The sequence below is a fragment of the Giraffa tippelskirchi genome, chromosome 4 (genome assembly GCF_054371585.1).
Source record: "Giraffa tippelskirchi isolate mGirTip1 chromosome 4, T2T-mGirTip1v1.2.pri, whole genome shotgun sequence".
Classification (NCBI taxonomy): domain Eukaryota; kingdom Metazoa; phylum Chordata; class Mammalia; order Artiodactyla; family Giraffidae; genus Giraffa; species Giraffa tippelskirchi.
The window spans coordinates 7,150,163-7,174,020 of NC_137278.1; the positions used below are offsets into that span (position 1 = coordinate 7,150,163).

Genomic DNA, 23,858 nt, shown 5'->3' on the forward strand with positions numbered 1-23,858 from the left:
ACCACTAGGCCACCGCCAGAGATGTGACCCTTTTTCCCAGCATGAGGCTGGGGCAAAACCAAAGAACCCTCGGCTCACCCTGACTCCTCATGTTGTTTGTCTGTATTTTAGAATTTTACCTGTTATTTTATTTTATTTACGGTTGTGCTGAATCTTCATTGCTGCGTGATCTTCACTGCAGCGAGAATGGGCTGCTCTGTGGTGTGTGGGCTTCTTGCGGTGGCTTCTCGTTGCATCGCACAGGCTCTAAGGGATGGGGGCGTCATACCTTAGCTGCAGCAGGTAGTTGCGGTGCATGGGGCTTAGTTACTCTGTGGCATGTGGGATCTTCCCGGACCAGGGATCGAATTCGTGTCCCCTGCATTGGCAGGTCAATTCTTAACCACTGGACCGCCAGGGAAGTCCTCCTCATATTGCTAATGCACACAAAATAAACATTTCATCTCACCTATTTACTGTATCTTTGGCATTTATCCATTCTGAGTTTACACCCCACTTCAGTCTTCCCTACATGAGTTCACACGGGTCATGGAATTTTTCTCTGCGTCTCCAGGAGGCAAAGCTACTTGTGTCCTTGTAGCCATCACTGCCAAAACAAACAAACAAAAATCTCACTTTATACATTTCATAAAAATGAGTGGCCTAACTTGGAAATGTTGCGGAACCTTCTCCTTGGGGACGTGGATTGCACTGTGCCATGATGCTGTTGAGGCACCAGGCATGGGGTGAGGGCTCTACAAACAGGCCCAGATGATTGTTATTGCTGCTGTTCACGGGGGGTTGGTGTAGCTGATAATTCCTAGTCTTTTCCTCCTTCACATCACAGGTTAGCAGGGTCACTTCTCAAAGTTACTAATTGGCACTAAATGGTAAGAAACCAGTTGTGAGAATGAGGCAAGTTATCTGTCCTTGTACTGGAGAGATGGTTACCATGGCAGTCAGCCTGCAAGATGGTCTCCAGACAATTTCCACCCCCTTCAGCCCTTCCCACAATGAATAGAGCTGTCCCCGTGGGGCCAAGAGGACAGTGTGGAAAGGACCACACATGCATTCCAAGATACTGTGGCTTAGTCTTTCTCGCTGGCATCCATCTAGAAGAAACCATATAGTGAGGAAACTCAAGCAGCTCTGTGGAGGACTCCATGGGGCAAGAAACCGAGGCCTCCTGCCAACAGCCAGCCAGTGAGCATACCATCTTGGAAGCCAATCCCGCAGCCCCAGTCAGATGAGAGCAGCCCCAGCTGCTATTTGGACTGCAACTTCAGTGGAGACCACAAACTGGGACCAGCCAGTTATGTTGTTGTTCAGTTGCTGAGTCATGTCTGACTCTTTGCAACCCCATGGACTGCAGCACGGCAGGCTACCCCTGCCCTTCACTATCTCCCAGAGTTTGCTCAAACTCACGTCCATTGAATTGGCGATGCCATCCAACCATTTCATCCTCTGTCGCCCCCTTCTCCTCCTGCCCAGTTACGCCACTTTTGAATCCCTGAGTCACAGACCCTTTGAGATAATAAATACCTGTTGTTTTAAAGCGCTAAGTTAGGAGTGATTTGTTACACAGCAGTAGGTAACTGATGCAGAAACAGAGAGACCCTTAGTTATGAGGGCTCGTCCTTGACTGGGTTCCCAAAGTGTGTTCCTTGGCGTATTGACCCCAGGCTATGCTCGGGAAAACCAGAGTCGGTCAAGTAATGGCAGACTGTGGGCTTTCATCTCTGATTTAAGATTCCCAGCTTGGCACATTCAAGCAGACCCCTCTGGGCAAGGAGGCAGTTCCTCTGGAGTCTTGGTGGAACTCTGACATAGCTTCTTTGAGAAATACAGCTGAACTGCCACGGGAGTAGGCTCCTACTGCACATTAGACAATTGCATCCAATATAAAAACAAAAACACTTCCAGCTGGATATTCAGAGTGTGGCTGATGGTGTCCTCTACACAGACAAGATGGCAGGCCTCTCTGAGCTCCTCTTCCGGCTGAGGGGGCTGGTTTGCCCTGGGTCCTCTCTGGTCCCACCAGTCATACCATCAATGGTGTTGGTCAGGGCTCGGGGCCCGTGAACCTCACGGCTCTTTGGCCGTGAACCTCAGTGTATCTGGGGACCACTGGGGCTTCAGATTTTGGTTCCTGCCCTCTGCAGCGTCAGCTCTCATCGCTCCGAAGCGATGGCCTTGAGCTCCCCACCCCTCGTGTTTGCCACATCCTCAACGACAATGCCTCAGAGTCGGATCCTTCTCGGCGGGAACACAACCATGGTCTTAAAACACGCACCACTGGAAAATAACGTTTGATATAAAAAAAAAAAAATCATTTCGTAGGCAACTTTTTCAGAGCGAATCCACCCCCTTCAGCGAGGAAAAGCTGTGCTCAGAAAACCACATTCTTTCAAACCCCTGGGGCTGCGTGGGGGTGGGAACAGAGATCTTTCTACACGCTAGGAGGCAGAGGCCTTTTCTTCTGTTGAAAACGTAATTTTACCCTCATGTTGCTTCATCTTTCCCTGCATGGCCTTTCAGGGGCTCTCAGGCCTTTCTGGAGCCACCGCTTCCAGACACCAAGCGGCCTGCCCTCTTTGCTCAGACCTGAGGCCTTGCTGTGCGGCCCTGGCTGGCCCCTGCCCCGGCCTCACCTGGGAGCCCTGCCTAGGTCTGCTCCAGCAGAATCTGCACTGGGACAAGGTTCCCAGGTGATTCCAGGCACATGAAAGATGGGGGGCACCCAGCTGCCCCCCAGAACCGCCATCTCAAGGTGCCCTCTGCCTCCTTGCTAATGGGCCACCAGGCCCGCCTTCCTCACCCGGCTTCCAGGCTCCCATCACAGACGGCTTCTCAGAAGTTGCACTTCCGGAGCCCCGTTTCCATGGGCACCCTGCCCACCCCTGCATCACTCTTTCATCATGTTTGAAATCTGGAGAGAGGGTCACACACCACAGGGTGGGAAGTCAGGACCCCTGAACAAGCGGTAATGGCAACAATAAAGACTCCCAGCCTTTACAGAGCACTTCCAACCGAGCAGGGAAGCATTGAGACCTAGAGGTTCAGAGAGGGAAAGCCATCACCGCAAGATCACACAGCTGGTAAGTGGTAGAGTCAGAGCCAGCAAGCTCTCCCCCGACACCCTGCGGCAGGAAGCCTTCCCTATGAGAAAATGGGAGGGGCTGCAGGGATTATCAAAGACTTGCACCCCAACCCCAACTGGCTTAGCCCGGTGGTTCCCAATCTGGAGTTCCTTGGGGAGACCTCCGAGGCTTTCTGCAACAGTGGTGGTGGTGGGGTTCCGTGCTCTTTTGAAATCCCTGATGGTCACTACGCCTTGACTGAGGGCTAGGCCACCACAGGGTCCATACAGCATTGCCTTTCTTTGCTTTGGATGGGATTATATCAACCCACCGTGCCGGTTCAGACTCTCCGGCCCAATGGGAGTTGCAAGGCATTGGCACGGATGCCCTTGATTACCCCAAACTGAGGAAGCTTCTAGTACTTAACAAAGGCAGCTTTCTTGTTGGGCCAGCGTGGGCCTGGAGACAGATAAGAACAGGAAGAGCTTTTCTGGTGGGAATGGAGAGAGGAATTAGCTTACAAATCTGAGTTACCGAGGGGAGGGGATTTGTCTCCAGGATTTTCGGCAGCGGCAGGCGCTTTCTTCTATTTTCTCTAAAATGAAGCTGGTGCTGTCCCACTCCCACCCAGCCCAGCCGGTGTTGGTGGAGGCGGAGCCAGCCCCAAGGGTGGGCAGGGCTGAGCTGTCCAGACTCACTGCCCAGGTCTTCATGAGATGCCCTCCCGCCACGCTCTCCACGGAAGCAGACCTTGAAGATGATGGGTGAGCTCCTTTTCGCAGGAAGCCAGCCACAGGCAAACCTTGAGTTTCTTGTAGAAACCTGCAGCAAGAATGGGCGTGGGCTTCTGTGCGCAGTTTCCACGCCGCCCTGCACCTTTCTCCCCATCTCGGCTTGTCCGAGTACCACACGTGTGGGGCTAGAGTGGTGACTCCCTTGCTCCTCCCGGGCAGACCCTTCCCCTCCGCCCCCCACCTCCACCCCACACCCACGGGAGGTGCCAGGCCCTGGAGATTCTGGTCAGGAGCGCTCAGAGGTTAACGGCGGCCGGCGGCTCTAAAGTCCGAAGGATACAGGTGGCTTGTGATCAATGTGAGCAACTGACAACTTCACCTCACGGCTTGGGCCATGTGCTTCCTCCGTCTGGAGACACCCTGTTGGTGTGGGGACCTCAGATTCTTGACCACTGGAAGCTGACCTTCCAGGAGGGACTTGAAGTCACCTTTGGATGGAGTGGGGAAGGGCATGGTCACCTCTTTAAAAATGATCCCTGTGGGTCTGAATAGCAGGAGCTGGAGCCCCCTGTCCAGAGACCCCATGACCAGGGACTAGAACAGCACAGTGAAGGACAAGCCAACTGGGCTTCAAATACGACTCAGGAGGAGTCCATTTTGAGGTATGAGAAAAATGCACCATCCATCAGCCACGGTGAAGGGCTAGAACTGATGTCAGTGCACCAACCACGGGACTTCTCTTTTTTTGGCCACTCCAGGCGATAGCTTAGGTCCACAACCAGTGATCGAAACCATGCTCCATGCAGTGGAAGCGTGATGTCAACCACTGGACCACCAGGGACGTCCCCCGGGGGACTTTTTTAAAGCAAGTTCCTTCTGGGGTCTTTTCTGGTGCTTCTTTATGAGATGGATCAGCTATGCAGCCTTGGGTGGTCCCTCTTATTCCACATGCTTCAGTGGTCTGTCCATGTGTCCCCCTCTCCTAGGAGACGTAGCTCCCGGGCAGGGACACCTCAGGTTGGTCTCTGTGCCCTGAGAGCTCACTTCGGGCCCTGCCGTCAGAACTCACGTTTCTGTTCATCGGTAGAACAAAGCGCCCAGCTCCAAAGCCAGGCTCTGCAGTTTCTCAGTGTGGAACCTTAAGCATGTCAGGTCCCCTCTCTGTGCCTGCCTCTTCTCTCCGGAAATGGTGATCCTGGTCGCTGGCATTTCATGGTTGCTGTGAGGACGGCCTGAGCAAGTGAACATCCCTATCACAGGACATGCCCACAAGGGGGGTACCACTCTCCAGGCTGGGCTCACAGCAGGGACTCAGGGACTGTTTGGTGCTCAGATTTTTTTTTTAAACTAACATTTGTTTTTTCCCCCTAAATTTTATTTGTTTTCGGCTGTGCTGGGTCTTGGTTGCTGCACAAGGGCTTTCTCTAGTTGCGGCGAAACTCACTAGTTTCGGTGCTCAGGCGTTTCCTTGCATGGGCTTCTCTTGTTTCAGAGCACGGGGCTCCAGAGTGCACACGCTTCAGTAGTTCTGCCTCACGGCTTAGTCACCCTGAGGTATGTGGGCTCTTCCTGGACCAGGGATGGAACCCATGTCCGGTGCATTGGCAGCAGATTCTTAACCACCTGGGAAGCCCTAAATTAACATTTCTTCAAGTACAAGGATAAAAATTGTATACGACTTGTGAAGAATGTGATTTTTTGCAAAAGAGGAAACTTGGGACTTCCCTGGTGGTGCAGTGGTTAAGACTCTGCGCTTCCAGTGCAGGGGGTGCAGGTTTGACCCCTGGTCAGGGAAGTAGGATCCCATATGCAGTGCAGTGCAGCCCCAAAATAAATAAAAGAAAAGAAAACTTGACTTCTTTTTTCCCCACTGACAGCCAGCATTCAAGATAGATATTCCCCATGCGTGTCTCCCTTTTACAAAAGAGTAAGTCAAGGCTCAGAGAGGTCAAATGAGGTTCCCAGGATCACTCAGTGACAGAATCAAGCTCTTAACCGTGAGCGTCTTAGATTTATAACCCCTGGCCTCCCTGAGGGACTTAAACCCCTCAGAACCAGGGGCCCCATCACAGAGAGAAGCAGCAAAGATCAAGTGTACCTATGAATTAACCAGGCCGAGAATCACATAGTAAAGTCATCTCCACTTCAAAGATCTCTCGGGTGGGAACCAACGTGACAAGGAAAGAGAATCTGAGTCACGTGCCACCCAAAACACTGGGCTACTCCAGCAGAATACAGCTTCCCCAAGCCTGAGCTAACTCGAGCCACCTTCCATCCAATTCCCTGGGAACCAGGCAGTAGGTGCGCTGGGGGCACATTCAAGTCAGAAGCCTCTTGGGTTTTAGTACAAGAGCAGAGACCAGGGGACAGGGCGGTGAGGGTGGGGGGACTCATGCTCTGCGGCTTTCTTGAGGCAGGGGGTTTTCAAGAGGGTCTTTCAAGCTGCCATCTGAGTAGTTGGTGATTAGAATCTGGGCTCTCAAGCCGCAGAAACCTAGGATTCCCTCCTGGCAAGCTGTGTGGCCTCTCCGACCCTCAGTCTCTTCATCTGAAATGTGCCCAGCCAAGCTGTATTGTCCAGCTGCTCCTTGGGGGGCTGGTGCTGGGGACTGGGGACTCAGCAATGAATGGGAAAGACCAGACTGGGGTCTTCACCAAGCTCACTGCCTCACAAGGGAGACAGTGAGTGTGGAGACAAGCAAGCTTAGGTATCTGCTAGAAGGGAATAACCCGAGGATGAGAGTCAACGCTCTCTCAAGCTGGTGGTGAGGGGGCAGAGTTCAGTTCAGTTCAGTTCAGTCGCTCAGTCATGTCCGACTCTTTGCGACCCCATGAATCAGAGCACGCCAGGCTTTCCTGTCCATCACCAACTCCGGGAGTCTACCCAAACCCATGCCCATCGAGTTGGTGATGCCATCCAGCCATCTCATCCTCTGTTATCCCCTTCTCCTCCTGCCCCCAATCCTTCCCAGCATTAGGGTCTTTTCCAATGAGTCAACTCTTTGCATCAGGTGGCCAAAGTATTGGAGTTTCAGTTTCAACATCTGTCCTTCCAATTAACACCCAGGACTGATCTCCTCTAGGATGGACTGGTTGGATCTTCTTGCAGTCCAAGAGACTCTCAAGAGTCTTCTCCAACACCACAGCTCAGAAGCATCAATTCTTCGGCGCTCAGCTTTCTTCACCATCCAACTCTCACATCCATACGTGACTACTGGAAAAACCATAGCCTTGACTAGATGGACCTTTGTTGGCAAAGTAATGTCTCTGCTTTTAAATATGCTATCTAGGTTGGTCATAACTTTCCTTCCAAGGAGTAAGCGTCTTTTAATTTCATGGCTGCAATCACCATCTGCAGTGATTTTGGAGCCCAAAAATAAAGTCTGACACTGTTTCCACCGTTTTCCCATCTATTTCCCATGAAGTGATGGGACCAGATGCCATGATCTTAGTTTTCTGAATGTTGAGCTTTAAGCCAACTTTTTCACTCTCCTCTTTCACTTTCATCAAGAGGCTCTTTAGTTCTACTTCGCTTTCTGCCATAAGCGTGGCGTCATCCGCATATCTGAGGTTATCGATATTTCTCCCAGCAATCTTGATTCCAGCTTGTGCTTCCTCCAGCCCAGTATTTCTCATGATGTACTCTGCATATAAGTTAAATAAGCAGAATGACAATATACAGCCTTGACATACTCCTTTTCTTATTTGGAACCAGTCTGTTGTTCCATGTCCAGTTCTAACTGTTGCTTCCTGACCTGCATACAGGTTTCTCAAGAGACAGGTCAGATGGTCTGGTATTCCCATCTCTTTCAGAATTTTCCACAGTTTATTGTGATCCACACAGTCAAAGGCTTTGGCATAGTCAATAAAGCAGAAATAGATGTTTTTCTGGAACTCTCTTGCTTTTTCGATGATCCAGCGGATGTTGGCAATTTGATCTCTGGTTCCTCTCCCTTTTCTAAAACCAGCTTGAACATCTGGAAGTTCACGGTTCACGTATTGCTGAAGCCTGGTGTGGAGAATTTTGAGCATTACTTTACTAGCATGTGAGATGAGTGCAATTGTGCAGTAGTTCGAGCATTCTTTGGCATTGCCTTTCTTTGGGATTGAAATGAAAACTGACTTTTTCCAGTCCTGTGGCCACTGCTGAGTTTTCCAAATTTGCTGGCATATTGAGTGCAGCACTTTCACAGCATCATCTTTCAGGATTTGAAATAGCTCAACTGGAATTCCATCACCTCCACTAGCTTTGTTCGTAGTGATGCTTTCTAAGGCCCACTGGACTTCACATTCCAGGATGTCTGGCTCTAGGTGAGTGATCACATCATCTTGATTATCTGGGTCATGAAGATCTTTTTTGTACAGTTCTTCTGTGTATTCTTGTGAGGGGGCAGAGTGTGCATCCAAGTCAAGGCTGAGCCCTTAGTGAGCACTCAGTCCATGAAAATGGCTTTAGTTGCTGCTGTGGCGACTATTATTACCGTAACCTGAATAAAACTGGGCTGCCTTGGGGCCCAGTCTTGTCACGATGTTATGTTCAAAAGCAATATCAGCCTGACATCCCCAAATCATTGCAAAGCAGTTTAAATCTTCCCGACGATCTCTCAGAGACACCAAAGGCGAATTCCTTTGCACACCACACAAAAAAGCATTCTCAAGACTCTCCGTGACAATGTGTCTGCCTAGAAGGTCTCAGAGCAGTTGCTCCAGAAACATCTCCGTTCCCTGCACCTCTCTGTCATCCTTCTCAGAGAGGCGGGGGCCGCTGGGCTTGACCGCCGGAGAAGGGGGACGGGGTGTGTCCAGGCTCTGCCCTCACTAGCCATATGGCCGCAGTTTGCTCATTAGCAAAATGTGGGTAACAACAGCACTGCCTCCAACAAGGTATGGTGGGGACTCAATGAGATGGTCGGATGGCATCATCAACTCAATAGACATGAGTTTGAGCAAACTCCGGGAGATGGTGAAAGACAGGGAAGCCTGGCATGCTGCAGTCCATGGGGTCGCCAAGAGTCGGACACGACTGAGCGACTGAACAACAACGATACAATGGCTTTAAAGTGTTGAGGATGGGCAGGTACAGCTGGGCAACCCCTTCTCCTGCCTCCCCGACCTGCCCTTTGCCTCTCATCATTGATAGGAGCTCCAGCAGGGTCTCCTGTAGTCAGTCTGGGCTTTCTAGGGCCTAGCATCCAGTGGCAGCCGCTCCACCCAGCACAGGGAAAGGGTCAGGGCCCAGCAGGTACAGAGGCTCCCACCATCTGAGGTCACTGTTTGCCGGAAGCCTGGGCAGTGTGGCCCAAGCTGGCTTCTCCTCTTCCTCCTGCATCAGGGATCTGGTATCTGTCTTCTCAAGGGGCTCTGGGCCAGGCCTTTGCCAGGCATGTGGTTCCTGCCCCCGTAGGGCTCACAGACCCAGATAATCAGGGCCTGACTTCAGGGGAGACACCCAGGGCTGCAGGAGAGGACCAGCTGGAACATCAGGGAGGGCTTCCCGGAGGAGGCAGCACGGAAAGGAAAGCCACATCCAGGCAAAGGCCTGGAAGGAAGACAGTGATGGGTTCTAGAAGCTACAAAAAGTTCTCACCCATCTGCCCTGGACAGGTACAGTTTGCTGAGCTCTGTCACCTAGACCATGTCACTTGGCCCTCTCCTCCCTCAGATCCCAGAGGACAGAGGGCAAGAACTCTTACTCCCAATTCACAGAGGGGGAGACAAGTACAAGAGAGAAAGAGACAATTCCTAGTTGGGATTAGAGCCCACATCGCCTGTCTTCTGGCTCAGGTGAGAAAATCAAGATGCAAGACTGGGCGCTGAGCATCCCTAGCATCTCCCTGTGATCATCACCCCCATTTTACAGATGAAGAAACTGAGGCTCGGTGAGACCACAACATGCCTCTAGTCCTGCTCTTTCCGTGCATCTCTGGGGACCTAGGACAAGCCTGGGGTGCCCAGATGCCCTCCCTAGGCGGGGCAGGAAACAGCCAGGAACGCTGGTGACAGGGGGTGATGGAAGGAACGGAGCCAGGATGGGTTTGCAAATCAACACCAGGCTGGGGAAGGCGGAGGAATGCGAACGGGATGGGGTGAACCCTACATGGGAGGCCAGTCTGGGAGGGGCCCAGAGCCCTAGGCGGACCCCCCCCCCCCAAACACAGGAGGGTAAGACCCTGACTTCCCGGAAGACACCACCCCCCAGCTGGGCGGGGTGAAGGACCACTGCCTCCTGGCTTGCCCAATCAAACGCACTCCCAGTCCGACGGGGGAGGCGGCCAGGGCGGAGGTCTCCCACGGCCTTCCTGGGGGAGCCCCCCGGGACCTGCCCCGGACTCGGCCGCCCACCGCCCACTGCCCACCCCCAGCCTCAGTAGCCCCGACGCCCGGTGTCCTCCCCTCGGCTTTCGGTGGCTCCAGAATTTAAAGGTTAAATCCTAACCTCGTCTCAGCAGTTTCTCCCGGCTTTGCCTACCCAGCGCCAGTTGCTGGTAATTATATGCATCTCCGAGCAGCCAATCAGCTGTCAGACTGACAGATACTGATCTTTTCGTTTTATTTTTAGCTCTGTGCTTCCCCCTCTAGTTGCAAAAAAAAATTCTGTTTGTTCTGTGTGTGGCTGCTTGACTCCCAGCTCTGCACCCGGCTCTCATCTCCACCAGCCAGGCGGGAGCAGGAAGCCGCAGGGGCTGAAGCCCCCTGCCCCTCCAGAGACAGCGATGGCGGGGTGAGAGGGGGAGAAACGCACCCTCTGCGCCCCCTGGTCCCCTCCAGCTGCAGACTCTGGGCTGCGATGGGGAGGGGAGGAGGCCGGTGCTGCCCAGAGGTGCCTTTGGAGGCCGAGGGAGCAAGAGAGGAGCTGGACTTGGCGTGGGAGGGGAGCAGGTCCTCACCTACAGGCTGGAGGCTGGGGAAGAGACAGAGACGGAGAGACATGCAGAGGCAGAGACGAAGCTACACTGACAACAAGGCAGAGAAGGGAGTGGAAGGGGAAAGACCAGCTCTCGCCCCGTGGAAATATTTCCCTCCCACCCCTGAACTGAACAGAAGAGGGCAGGGATGTCAGCCCAGGGAGCCCTGGAAGGGAGTCAGGTGGGGGCTTCCCAGCCAGGCCTGCAGGGCCCAGGCTGTGTGCCTCCCCTGCTCTGTGAAAGGCAAGCGAAGTGCTCTTCAGAGTCCCTTTTGGGGGAACGTTCTGGAAGATTCTGGGACCTCCTGGAGGCACCAGGAGGCAGGCAGGTGTGGGGCCCAGCTGGCAGGAGGCCCCCGTTCACCCACGGTCTTTGGAAGGAAAGGCCAGGCAAGCTTTTATGTCCCAGAGGGTCTCCCAGTCAAGGGCTCTGGTCCAGGAGTCATTTGTTATTTAGTCGCTAAATAATGTCCGACTCTTTGCGACCCCATGGGCTGTAGCCCGCCAGGCTCCTCTGTCCTTGGGATTCTCCAGGCAACAGTACTGGAGGCGGTTGCCATTCTCTTCTTCAGGGGAATCTTCCCGACCCAGGGATTGAACCCGCGTCTCCCTGGTCCAGGAGAGGGGTCAGCAGATGATGGTCAATGCTTCTTTCCATCATCAAGGCACTCTACAGTTTGCAGAGCGTCTCCCCTCGCCCCAGGGGCCTCCGCTTCTCCCCACAGTTAGCCTCAGGATGAAGTGACATAGGGGGTCTAGGAAGACTGGCGGGGATCACCCCCATTCTGACTGGCCCTGGGGGAGGGGCAGCAGTGTCACCTAATGGTTTGCACTTTGGGGGACAACAGACTGGGGTTCAAGCCCCAGGGCTGTTCTTCAAGCATCGTGAGGCCGAGTGAACGCCCCGAGCTCTCCGGGTCCCAGCGTCCCCATCTGGAAGGTGGGCCCCAGGCCACCCCCCTCCCTCACAAAACTGTCTGGGGAGCGCAGTCACCCTGCATGGGTGCTTCTGACAGCCCCAGTAGCCCCAGCCTGCTGGTGAGCAGGTATCATCAGTGTCTCCGTTTTGCAGATGGGGAAACTGAGGTTCATGTGACTCGTATTTGGCAGAACTGGGACCAGAACACTCCCCCCCCCCTACTTCTTGGCTTCCTTTTCTCTGACACCACAGATGGCGCGCTGAGAAAAAAGAGAGGGGAGAGTGGAGAGAAGGGAATTAGGAGATGGAGCGAGGTGGAGGGAGGCAGCAGCACCGTGATCAATTACTTGGGCTGTAAATTTCTGCTGTTTTGCAAAGTGAGCACACAACCTGGGAGAGGCATCACTCCCTGGTCTGCTTGGAAGAAACCAAACGGCCAAGCCCACGGCAGATGCTCTGATGGTGGGAGCCTGAGAGGGAGAGGGGAGATCCCCTGGGTGGGGTCAGAGCTGCTCGCAGCATGTATGGAGGGCAAGGGCCCCTGGAAAGAACCAGGGGAGGGCAAGCTTGGGAGCTGCCTAGAGCCCCCTTGGAAAGGGACTCGCCTTCCTCTTCTCTTTCCAGAAGATTCCTCTCCTGCTTTTGGGAGTGGGAAAGCCAGTCCTGGGCAGCCCTGTCTGCCGCAACACCCCTGCCTGGCCAGACCCTGACCGCTGCCTCCACAGCTGCTCCTGGGAGCTACCGGGGACGTGGGGTAGGGGGTAGGAGGACTCAACTTTCTCACCTGTGAAATGGGAGTAATGACAGCATTCATCCCCAAGAGTTGATCCAAAGGATCAGAAAAGTCTAGGATATAAATGGTCTAGCGTGGGGCCTGCCACACACCCAGCAAGGAGAGTTAATGCTGTTGTTATTACTGTTATTATTTTAAAAATAAGCAAGGGCTAAAGGGTTCCCTGGTGGCTCAGATGGTAAAGAATCTGCCTGCAATGCAGGTGACTCGGGTCCGATCCCTGGGTTGGGAAGATCCTCTGGAGAAGGAAATGGCAACCCCCTCCAGTATTCTTGCTTGGAAAATTCCATGGACAGAGGAGCCTGGCGGGCTACAGTCCATGAGATTGCAGAGTCAGACACATCTGAGCGACCAACATTTTCACTTTCATTTTCAATGGTAGTTTAGAAACTGATTGAATTATTTAAAAAGTGGGGACCAGTCCTCCCTCGGAGGTTCAGTGATGGAAAGGGTGGTCCACATATCATGGACTTGACCTGTCTCCATCTCCCAGCATGTAGGGTTTGGGGACGGGGTCAGGGTGCAATTTGTGCTTGGGAAATGTGGTCAGAGCGAGGCAGCCCAGGCCCGGAGTGCTGGCCTTGACCTTCCGGGAGCCTTGTTACAGCCCATCTGGGGAATGAGCATCGGTGGAGTCCAGCTTCTTCCTCTGGAACCCGGGTGCTCCAGGGAGGTGGATTTTAGCCATGACGCTGTCAGGGCTTTACACATGGTGGAACTGCAGAGACCACAGCATTTCAAAAGCACCTGCTGCATGCTCATCTTCTGCTGGGCACGAGGAAATCCATCAGTGAGCATTCCCCAAGCCCTGCCCTCAAGGAGCTATTCGGGAGAAAAGCAAATAGATTCAGCTGACTCTGAACCGTGGTCTTTGGACCCCAGACAACAGCCAAAGCAGTGGGAAGCCATGAGAAGGAACATGATCCTAGACTACAGACAGGGTGAAATGAAGGAAGCCAGATGAAGGGGCCTGGGGGCAAGGGGTAAGGCCAAAACTGGCGGTAAATCTGGGTCCTGGAAAAGATGTTTTGAGTTCAGGTGGGTGCCAGGCAGAAGGCCCGCCATGCACCCTTGGCAGCCTCAAGGGTCCAGGCTGAAGGCAGTGGTGGAGCTTTCTGCTTTAAAGGCAACCTTGGGTGGATTCCTTTACAACAAAGAGCAGCTCCTCTGGATGCAGATAATAAAAATATTGTATTAGTCAGGATGGGCTAACAAATATAACAAACCATCCCCAAATAAAAGTTTATTTCTTATTCACATCAGTGTCTACTCTGGGCTGGTAGAGAAGAAGTGGGGGCCCTGCTACAGGCAGTAACTCGGAGGCCCAGGCTCCCTCATCCTGTGGTTCATCATCTTCTAGGGCCTTTTCCTCCTCTGCAATAATCTTGTGGAAGGGTAAAGAGAGAGTGGAGGAAGGCATAGGAGGAATTTATGGAGCAGGCTAAAAGGAGCAGGCTAAAAGGTGGTGGAGCAGATCACTTCGGCTCACATGCCATTGGCCAGAACTCAGTCACGTGGCCACACATAACCACAAGGGAGGTTGGGAAATGTAGTCCTGCTGGGTGCCCAAGAAGAAAATAATGATCTAGGATTTGGTGAAAATATAGCAGTTTCTGCCACAAGTGCGGTTCTCCTTACGTGGATGAGCTGATGCTCACAAAGCACCTGATGTAGGCCGGGCCACTGACTTGTGCCCTGAAGCTGGTTATTTGTCTTATAAAAGCAGAAGCTGCTTGCCTGAGGGTTAGGACTCGCATCGGAAGCCTGTACCTAGTTCTCCTCCTGAAATGATGTGTTAAAGTGTGTGTGAGTGAGAGAGAGAGAAAGGAAAGGAGGGAAGAAGGGAGAGAGAGATGGATGGAGGGATATTTTTTGGTCTAAGCGGAGCATCCAGAGGTATCAGATTCTCAAAAATATGAGCATAATGGCTAAAAGCAACAGCTTAGTAGGGACTTCCCTGGTGGTCCAATGGCTAAGACTCTGTGATCCATTGGGTCCCAGGTTCGATCCCTGGTCTGGGAACTAGATCCCACATGCCTCAACTGGAAGATTCCACATGCCGCGATGAAGATGGAAGATTCAGAGTGGCACAACTCAGACCCGGTACAGCCAAATAAATAACTGTAAATATTTTTTAAAAAATAAAAATAAAGCAACAGCTTAGCTGTGCAATGGTTTTGGGGGCTTAGTAAAGTCTTGGTGCCGAGTACATCAATCCTTTTGTACTCGGATGTACATATGGCCCCTTATGTACTTATGGTCCCACATAAGTAGGAGGTAGAACCAACAATTCCACAGCTACCGTCTTCCCTCCCTCCCTAAACACACCCCCAGAGACCCCAGGGTTGAGCAGAGAAGGCCTCAGCTGATCCATGGCAGCGGACACATCAATGCTGGTCAGAGGCAGTGGCCACGGCAGCCGTGGAGGTCATCGATGTCAGCACGGGAGGCCAGCTGAGAGGTACAGGTGGGGAAACTGAGGCCAGAAAGGGGCCACCTTGCCCAGGGTCACACAGTGAGTCAGAGCAGAGCCAGGACTGACATTCAGAGGCAGTCAGGTTTCTGTGGTTGTAAGCAACAGAAACTGGGCTCTGTTTGCCTGGATCAGTAAAAGGTTTCATCTCCAGACTGAGGGGAAGTTCAGAATGGAAGGAAACACAGGAGAGGCAGACAGTCCCCAGCAAGAATGCCACCAGGGAGGGCATGTTGGAGAGCAGTGACCCACCTTGGGCTGGCCATCAGGACGAGGAATGAGAGTCCCGTCCTCAGGGAAGGGGGACTGCTGACCCAGCCGGGGCTATAGGCTCATCCCTTGGCACGGAAGGACGGGCGTCTGGACTGGCAGCCCACTCCCCAGGCTGCACACATGGGGGGAATTCCCCGTGACGCAAATGGGGGACTTTTGCCAGAAAGAGGGGGGCCAGGGGTGTTGGGCGGCCAAAACAGCAGATGTCCGCTCTGGCCTCTTGCTCCAGGGTTGTGCAATCGAAACAAAACAACCACAGGGCTGGTTTCCTGCAACCCAGAGCTGCAGGCTAACCAGAGAATCCAGCCCAGAGCCAGGCCTGAAGGCTCAGCAGACTGGTGTTATGGACTCTGACGGCACTTCTAAATGACCGGCAGCTCCCTGAGGGTGGCTCCACGCCGAGCTGGGCTCCCAGAGGACTTGCCCAGGCTGGTTAAAGGAGATTTCACAAGCAAGGGACATACAGCTGGCAGAGGAGCTGGGCTGAGCGCTGGGGGTCCAGGCGAATTCGTGGCAGGAGGGAGCTGGGAGCCCTGCCAATCTCACCCTGCCTCTGGTGGGGGCCATCTGAGAGTTGATGCTTGAGCTGAAGGAGCTAGAAGCCACTGACAGAGGAAGAATGAAGGGACGCTTGGTGCTGCCTGCTAAAGCTACAATCCCCAGCTCTTCCATCAAACACAGTAATCTTAGTGTCACTCCGAAGGTGCCCCGTGGATGTGATTACAGTCCATAATCGGTTGACTTCAAGTGAGAGAGCTTGTGCTAGATACTCTAGGTGAGCCCGATTCCATCCCCTGGAAGACCTTAAGAGCAGAGCTGAGGCTTCCCTGATGGAGAAGAAATTCCGCCCACGGACAGCACCATCAGCCCTGGCCCCTCGGTCCAGCCTGCTCTTCAGATTCCAGGCTTGCCTAGCCAGCTCCACAGTTGCATAACCGATTGTTTGCCATAAATCTCTTCACATAGATCTCCTGCTGGTTCTGTTTTTCTGGTTGGAGCCTGAGTGAGGCAGATGGGGAAGGGAGGCTGCAGGGGTGCGTTTGCTAGGAGGCTCCCAGTTCTCTCCGAAGGAGCACCCACATCCCTACAGAGGAGTGCTAACTGGGTTGGGTCCCTTCACGCGGCCGGGGAGCAAGGACAGGGGTGCCTGGAGGGGCTCACAGCCCCTGGATGTCAGTGTTCAGAAAGGTGGCTCGGAGCCCTGGGGCTGGGTCCTGATACCTGCCCCCACCGTTTGCGCCCTGCCCCACCTGCCACCCCCTTGTGTAGCAGACACATCACTGAGCTGTGTTTTCCTGGACTTTCAGAAACATGGGAGCACGGATAGACTCTTGGACAAACCAGGAGACTAAGACCTGGACTCGCTCACCCGTCTGGGGGTTTCAGATGGCCTTGCACCCTCTCCTCTCTCAATGCAGCCCCTCTCAGCCCACTCCATAGGTGCCATGGGCTTGGACAGAGGCTGAGGTGCCCAGGGGATGGGCAGCCCCCCTCTCAGTGATGCCAGTTGGTCTGAGCTATCCTGGCATTTTATAGGGGCTTCCAGATCCCCACGGGCAGAAACCAGCCCTGGCTGGCTGATGGTGCTCAGGGAAGGGCAGGGCCCTGGTGGGGAAGAGGCTCCCAAACCAGGGGTTGCTGGAGACCTCAGGCCCCCTAAAGGTGTTCCCCAGCCTGTTAGTAGGAGGCCACATACAGAGGCTTGCAAAGCCCCCACCCTGCCTTCTAGGGACTTCAGCCATCACCGGAGTAGGGCGAAAGGTGTTAACACTCTGCTTAGCATCCTCTCTTCCCCTGCAACAAGCAGATTGGGGGCAGGGCAGAGGATGAAGAAAAGGGGCGACTCCCTGACACGAGCTGCAGGCCTGCACCAACAAGCACCTGGGCCGGCCCGCGTACCTGGGCACATGTGCGGGTAGGCGGGGCTCCCACTCTGTTTTTTTTTTTTTTTTGCTTCCACTCTTATTTATCCATAAAACTTGAACATAGAGCCCACCCTGCCAGGCTCAGCTCCAAGCACTGTTGGTTGTTCTCTCCTTTGATCCTGACGACCACCCTGAGAGGTGGAGGGGCTAGTGATACCTTCATCATCCCCATTTTACAGAGCGGGAGACTGAGGCATCTCTTACCCAAGCCTCCACAGCTGGCAAGTGGCAGGCAAGCTCTGTTGCCCGGAGGTTCAGCTCTGTCTCCTTGATCCCAGGGTCTGAGCCGTCTCTCCTTCTCAGGCCTCCAAGGGACCTCCCAGAGGAGGCCTCCCTGGGGCATCATCTAACCACCACCACCCCCACCCCATGTCAAGAAGATTCTGTCTTCTATTGTAGCAGCACCGCAGCCCTGGCCCTTTTCTCAATTTCTGCTTCTCTCTCATCATGCTGTTTGTTTGGTCTTTGGGTCTGCCACCCCCAGCCCATTATCAGAGCAATAAACACTCATGATGGAAAGTTTGGAAAACACAGAGACCTCACACTGTGATGTAATTGATCTGTTCCCACACCCACCCGTTTCCCCTCAGACTTGCGGCTTCTGGAGGGGTGAGTGGGGGCTCAGCCCAGAGCAGGGGTGGGGAGGGTCCCTGCCGCCCACCGCAGCCTTGAAAATCTTGGATTGGTCTGTTAACCCAGCACCCGGTGACATCCATCAGAGCCATTGTTTGGGGGCATCTGCTGTGTGCCGGCACCAGGCTGGGCACCTGCCTCCCCTTGTCCTCCCAGCCTTCCAGGATGTGCTGCTGTCAGCACCCCTACTTCTCAGATGAGGACACTGAGGCTCAGGAACACAATTTGTCCAAGATCTTACATCATCTGGTCTCAGCGCTGGTGGCTGTCAGCAGCCTCACCTCCCCTTGAGAGGCATTTCCAGGGCTTTGTTAAGTGACTTATTGCCTGCTTGGTGCAGACACGTTCTGCCTAAGACCTCATAATGCTAAGACGGAAACAAGAGGCTGCGCAGAACAGCATCCACACATTCTATAAAACAATAACTGGGACTTCCCTGGCAGTCCAGTGGTTAAAATTCCGTGCTTCCACTGCAGGGAATGTGGGTTCGATCCCTGATTGGGGAACTAAGATTCCAGGTGTGGTGTGCAGCCACAAAAAAAAACTTTTAAAGATGATGGGCGAACGTCACCCTGAGATTATGCACTCAGCTGACCCTGAGGCTAACTAGTATTTTTACCTTAACTGGGATCCCAGAGAGTCCCATAAACCCGATTTGCTGGAAGCAAAGGAAATGGGGATTAACTGAGTCTGAGTGGTTTCCATGGAGCCCGGATTGTACAAAACAACATTTAGCTTCTGCCAGGGGTATAGGGACCACAGGTTGGGCAGGAAGATCTCTTAAGAAGGAGCCTGAGAGATTGTTCCACCACCAACCGCCAGCAACAGCAAAATGTCTGGGTCCCTGGACCATCCTAGCAGATGACACAGGGGCTGTTGGGCACTGGCCATACTTACTGAGCATTTCCCTGGCTGGGGGAACATGGTTTCTCATTGACATACTGGCCCTGGCCCTCCCTAGGCCAGGCTGCAGCAGCTCTGCCCAATACTCTGCTCCCCAAGACCTGTCTAGGGCCAGGGGATGCCAAGAAGATAGGATTTCACTATTAGGCAAGGAATTCCTCAGGGTCTCCAACGCAATCATTTGTTCATTCAGTCCATGTATTCATCACAAAGTCTTTAATTTTTAGATCCTTTCTTAACAGTAGCTAAGGGGTTGGAAGCAGTCATTCCCTACTCCCCAAATCCCCCAAACCCTCACTGACCCTCCATACCCTGCAATTCATTGAGGCTGAGCTGATGGGTGTAATGAACTGCATGCCTACACAACACCTTCCCTGGGCATCAGATTCAATTAGACCGTATCTTTAGAGATAACAGCAAGAGTTGGCACAGAGCTCTTATCATGGGCTCAATCTGTCATATATTAGCCCATTTACAATGGCTCAAGATGTCAGCGCTAACACTGTATTCATTGTAATAAAATAGTGTATTCGTTCATTAATGGTCTCAACAAATTCTTATTTGGGCCTGGACTCCAACCTCCACCCCAGCCTGTGCAGGGCCCTGGGGAAACCCAAAGTGAGTAAGGCAGAACTTGCTCTTGAGGAGCTAAGGATACAGTGGTCGACTTTCAAGATGGCACCTTCAGGTCTTCACATCTTAAGTCCTGACCAACAGAATGGACATGACAGCGTGTGATGGTATGTGACTTCCCAGGCTGAGGCACAGGGGGCGCTGTGGCTTCCGCCTTGCTTCCATGAATCTAAAGGAAGCTAGCTGCCATGCTGTGAGGACCTTCAAGCAGCCTTGAATGGAGAGGCCAGGAGCTAAGCAGGCTTGTATGTGAGCCATGGGGGACACAGTTTTTCTAGCCTCAGGCAGTCTCTGTGGACACCTGACTTCAGTCTCCCAGGTAACTCTGAGCCAGAAATACCCAGCTAAGCTTCAGCCATACTTCTGACCCATGGAAATAATGAGATAATAAGTGTTATTGTTGTTTTAAGCTATTGTGTGTTGGGGGGGATGTATTTGTTTAACACTAACAGATAACTAAGTGTGTGTGTATGTGTGTGTCTGTCTGTCTGTCTGACACATGCAAGTGACAAACTTGTAGACAGATGAATCAAGTGCAAACAGGGATGTAAGGGACTGTCCGGGGAAGGAAGGGTTCCCCGGAGCTAAGTGAGCTCTTCCTGATATCCTCAGAGTACAGCAGAGGAGATGCACAGGAAATAATGATTCACAAACCGCTTCATTCATTCAAAAGGCACAACTATGAGGGACGTCCCTGGTGGTCCAGTGGCTAAGACTCTGTGTTCTCAATGCAAGGGACCCAGGTTCAATCCCTGGTCAGGGAACTAGATGCCACATGCTGCAACTAAGTGTTCATACACCACAACTGAAAGATCCCACATGCCGCCACTAAAGATCAAAGTTTCCACGTGCCACAACTAAGACACAGAGCAGCCAAATAAATAAAAAGAAACACAACTGTGAGTGGATATATGCACATTTATGACTGATTCACTTTGCTGTATACCTGAAACTAACACAACACTGTACATCAATTATACTCCAATAAACATTTTTTAAAAAGATACAGTTGTGCACTCGCTGTGGGTTCCACAGTAGTAGGTACAGGGGCTAGGTATGAAAAAGCAGACCCAATGCCATCTGTGATGAAGCTTTCATTCCAGTGGGGGAGACAGATGCTAGATAAAGTCATAAATAAACACACAATTCCAGATGAGATGAGGGTCATAAGACAAGAGATGGGGAAGGTCTCGCTGAAGGCCGTAGAAACTGAGGCCAAAAGGATCTGAGAATTTAACCAGGTGCTGTAGGGAGATGCAGGAAGAGAGCATTCCAGCCAGAGGGTGCAACGTGTGCAAAGGCCTGGAGGTGGCGAGAAGCTTGGTGAGTAGGAAGAAAAAACTGAAGGTCAGTATTGTGAGAAGAGAGTGAGCTCAGGGGAGAGGGATGTGACGCGTGGCTGCAAAGGTTAGGCACAGGCCTTGTGGGTCAGGCTAAGGCTTTCCATTCTATGCTGAGCAGAATGGAGAACTGCTGATGGTTGGAGTAGAAGAATAGGGGTGTGTCTCTGCTGCCAGTAATAGAACACCAAGCTAGCTCCGAGTGGACTGAACCATAAAGTGTATTCAAGAAGAATTACTGAGATAAGAAGTTCTGAGGTCAGTCCAGTAGCTTGAGTCAAGGTCGAAATTCATAATCACATCTGCAAAATTCCTTTTGCCACATAAGGTAACATGGGAAAGAGTGCCTTTCCCCCTTTGACTCTGTTGTCCTTCGGTTTTTTTTTTTAAATCTCAAATTTGTCACCTCGTAGTTGCAAGATGGTTGCCACAGCTCCAGGCATCACACCCTCACACACCAGCATCCAGAAAGCTCTCTCTAAACTTGTGAAGTGGAGGGAGGGACTCTTTCCAGAAGCTCCCAGCAGACTTCCCTTTCTATCTCATTGACCAGAATTGGGTCACATGCTCACCTCTGTCTAATCATTAGCAAGGGGGAACAAGATTGTCATGAATAACGAACTGATCATGATTGATCCCCTGGGGCTGGCCTCGGTGTTCTCCAAACAAAACTGGGATTTGGTGAACAAGGAGAATTGACATGATTATGTAATCTTGATGTAATTTTCAAAAGAGAAGTACCCCACCTCTTCCTAAATTTTACATGTGTTTGTCTAGCACAGGCTGTGTCCAGTGCTGAGGGAGAGCAAGCCCCAGCAAGAAGCCACCTGTATGAGGTCAGAGATCATAAGCAGCCTGAGGAAGCGAATGATTCCCGAGACCCACGTCCACATCCGAGCAGATTCAGACCCTCCATCATCCAACTGGCCTCTCCAAATATTGGCTCCAATCTCTGGTTCCTGTTGTTCAAGCCGGGAGCTCAGGGGTCTAGCCACCCGCCCTTAGCAGGGTGAGAGTCAGGTTGATGCTATTACTCTCAGGTATGAGAAGAGAGAGACTTCCCAGGGGGCATCCGTGGTAAAGAACCCACCTACCTATGCAGGAGATTTAAGAGATTCGGGTTCAATCCCTGGATCAGGAAGATTCCCTGGAGGAGGGCATGGCAACTCATTCTAGTATTCTTGCCTGGAGAACCCCATGGACAGAGGAGCCTTGGTGGGCTACAGCCCATAGAGTCGCAAAGAGTCAGACACAACTGAAGCGACTTAACACGCACGCATGGGAAGAGAGCTACACCCTTGACACCCAGGCCTTTGCCAGGTCACATCTTTTGTCATATAAGGTCACATACTAACAGGGTCATTATTCTGCCTTCCACTCTGTGTCCTTCCACCAGGATGTAAGTCCCTGAGGCCAAAGTTACTTCCCTGATTTGCCCACTTGCAGGTCCCAAGAATCTTTAGAACTTAGCACACAGCAGGAGCTGAATGAATATTTGGTGATTTATGAACATGGGAATGAAAATGTTCCAGATTTCACAGGGAAATCTTTACAGAACTGTGTCTGGAACAAAGGCGTCCAGTAGTTCTGATTGCAAGGAGCAGGGCAGTGGTCCCCAGGGGGAGGTCGATTGAGGCACAACATTGGTCCTTGGCACGGTGGAGGGTGGCCCATTGGAGGACGTGTGAATCAAGCAGGTTGTGCCTGTGAAGGAGAGGGAGCAGACGTGAGCTGCCTGCCAGATACAGACAGGCAAAGTGATGCTGTGGCGGCAATGCCAAGGGGCACCTCCCATCTCTAGAATGTGGGAGAACTTTGCCTGTGACTGTGAGCAGTACAGTCAGGGCAGCAAAGAGTTCTGCCCTCACCACACTTGGGGTGGCCAAGCGAAGATGCAACGAACTGTGGGTCTTTCATAGATCCAAGAGTCATGAACAGTGGCCGTCATTCCACTGTAACACCTGCTGTTTGTTCAGTGTTATTCTGAATCTATGTTTGGTTACAGTTCAGAATATTTTAAGGTAAAATGTGCATAGAGTGAAATGCACAAATCTCACACATATGATTCTATGAGTTTGGACAAATGCATGCACCCATGTAACTCACACACTTATCAAGATATAGAACCTTTTCACCAACCCTCAAAATATCTTTGTGACTTCCAAGATGATCCCACACCTAGTAAAAAAACCCAATATTCTGATTTTTTTCATCATTGAATAGTTTTGCCTGTTCTAGAACTTCATATAAATGGCATCATACAGTTTGTGCTCTTTTGCATCTTGTTTTTTCATTCAACGTAGTGTCTGTGAGATTCATCTGTGTTGTGTACACTGATAGATCATTTCCGTTTTATTAATAACTAGGATGCCATGGTATTAGATACGCCACAGTTTGTATATCCACCCTCCTGGTAATGGACATTTGGGTTGTTCCCCTTTAGAGATGTATTCTAAATAAAAGCTTCTATAAACAGTCACATACACATCTTTTTTGTGAACATGTGCACTTATTTCTATCAGGAAAATACCTAGTAGTGGAGAATTCCTGGGTTAGAGGGTAAGCGTGTGTTTTACTTTATAAGCCACTGGTGAAACATTTTCTAAAATACTTGTAAGATTCTGTGTTCCCATCAGCAATTTAGGAGCGTTCTGGTTGTTCCACATTCATACCAACATTTGGTGTTGTCAATCTTCTAAAATTTTAATCATAAAAATATCTTAATCATGAGACACTGTTGTGGTATCTCATGGACTGTAATTAGCATTTCCCAGATAACTAATGATGTTGAGCACTCATTGCCCATTCATATGCATTCTTCATTTTTTTTTTTTTTTTTTGGCCATGCTTTACAGCTTGCAGAATCTCAGTCATCCTACCAGGGACTGAACTCTGCCACCTGCAGTGGAAGTGCAGAGCCCTAACTACTGGAACATCAGGGAATTTCCATACGCATTTGTTTCTAAAGAGTCTGTTCAGATCTTTTGACCATTTTGAATTGATCATGTGCCCTTTGATCATTCTGTTGTAAGATTTTCTGTCTAATCTGGACACCAGTTCTTTACCAGTTATTTGTTTTGCAGTATTTTCTCCATCTTTGTGGTTTGCCTTTTCATTTTCTTCACAGTAAGCAGAAGTTTTCAACTTTGATGAAGTCAGTCTGTTGATCTTCTTTCTGGTCATTGCTTTCTGTGTTACATCTGAGGAATTTCATCCGGTTCACAGGTCATGAAGATTTTTCTTAATGTTTTCTTTGAGAAGCTGTATGG

At 51.6% G+C, this 23,858-nt stretch overlaps 1 non-coding gene across 1 annotated transcript; it reads left to right on the forward strand.

Annotated features, from left to right (window-relative positions):
- Positions 1-19,940: 19,940 nt before the first annotated feature.
- TRNAE-CUC (transfer RNA glutamic acid (anticodon CUC)) lies at positions 19,941-20,013 on the forward strand. The gene has a single exon. It is a non-coding gene; the product is annotated as a tRNA-Glu (tRNA).
- Positions 20,014-23,858: the final 3,845 nt, after the last annotated feature.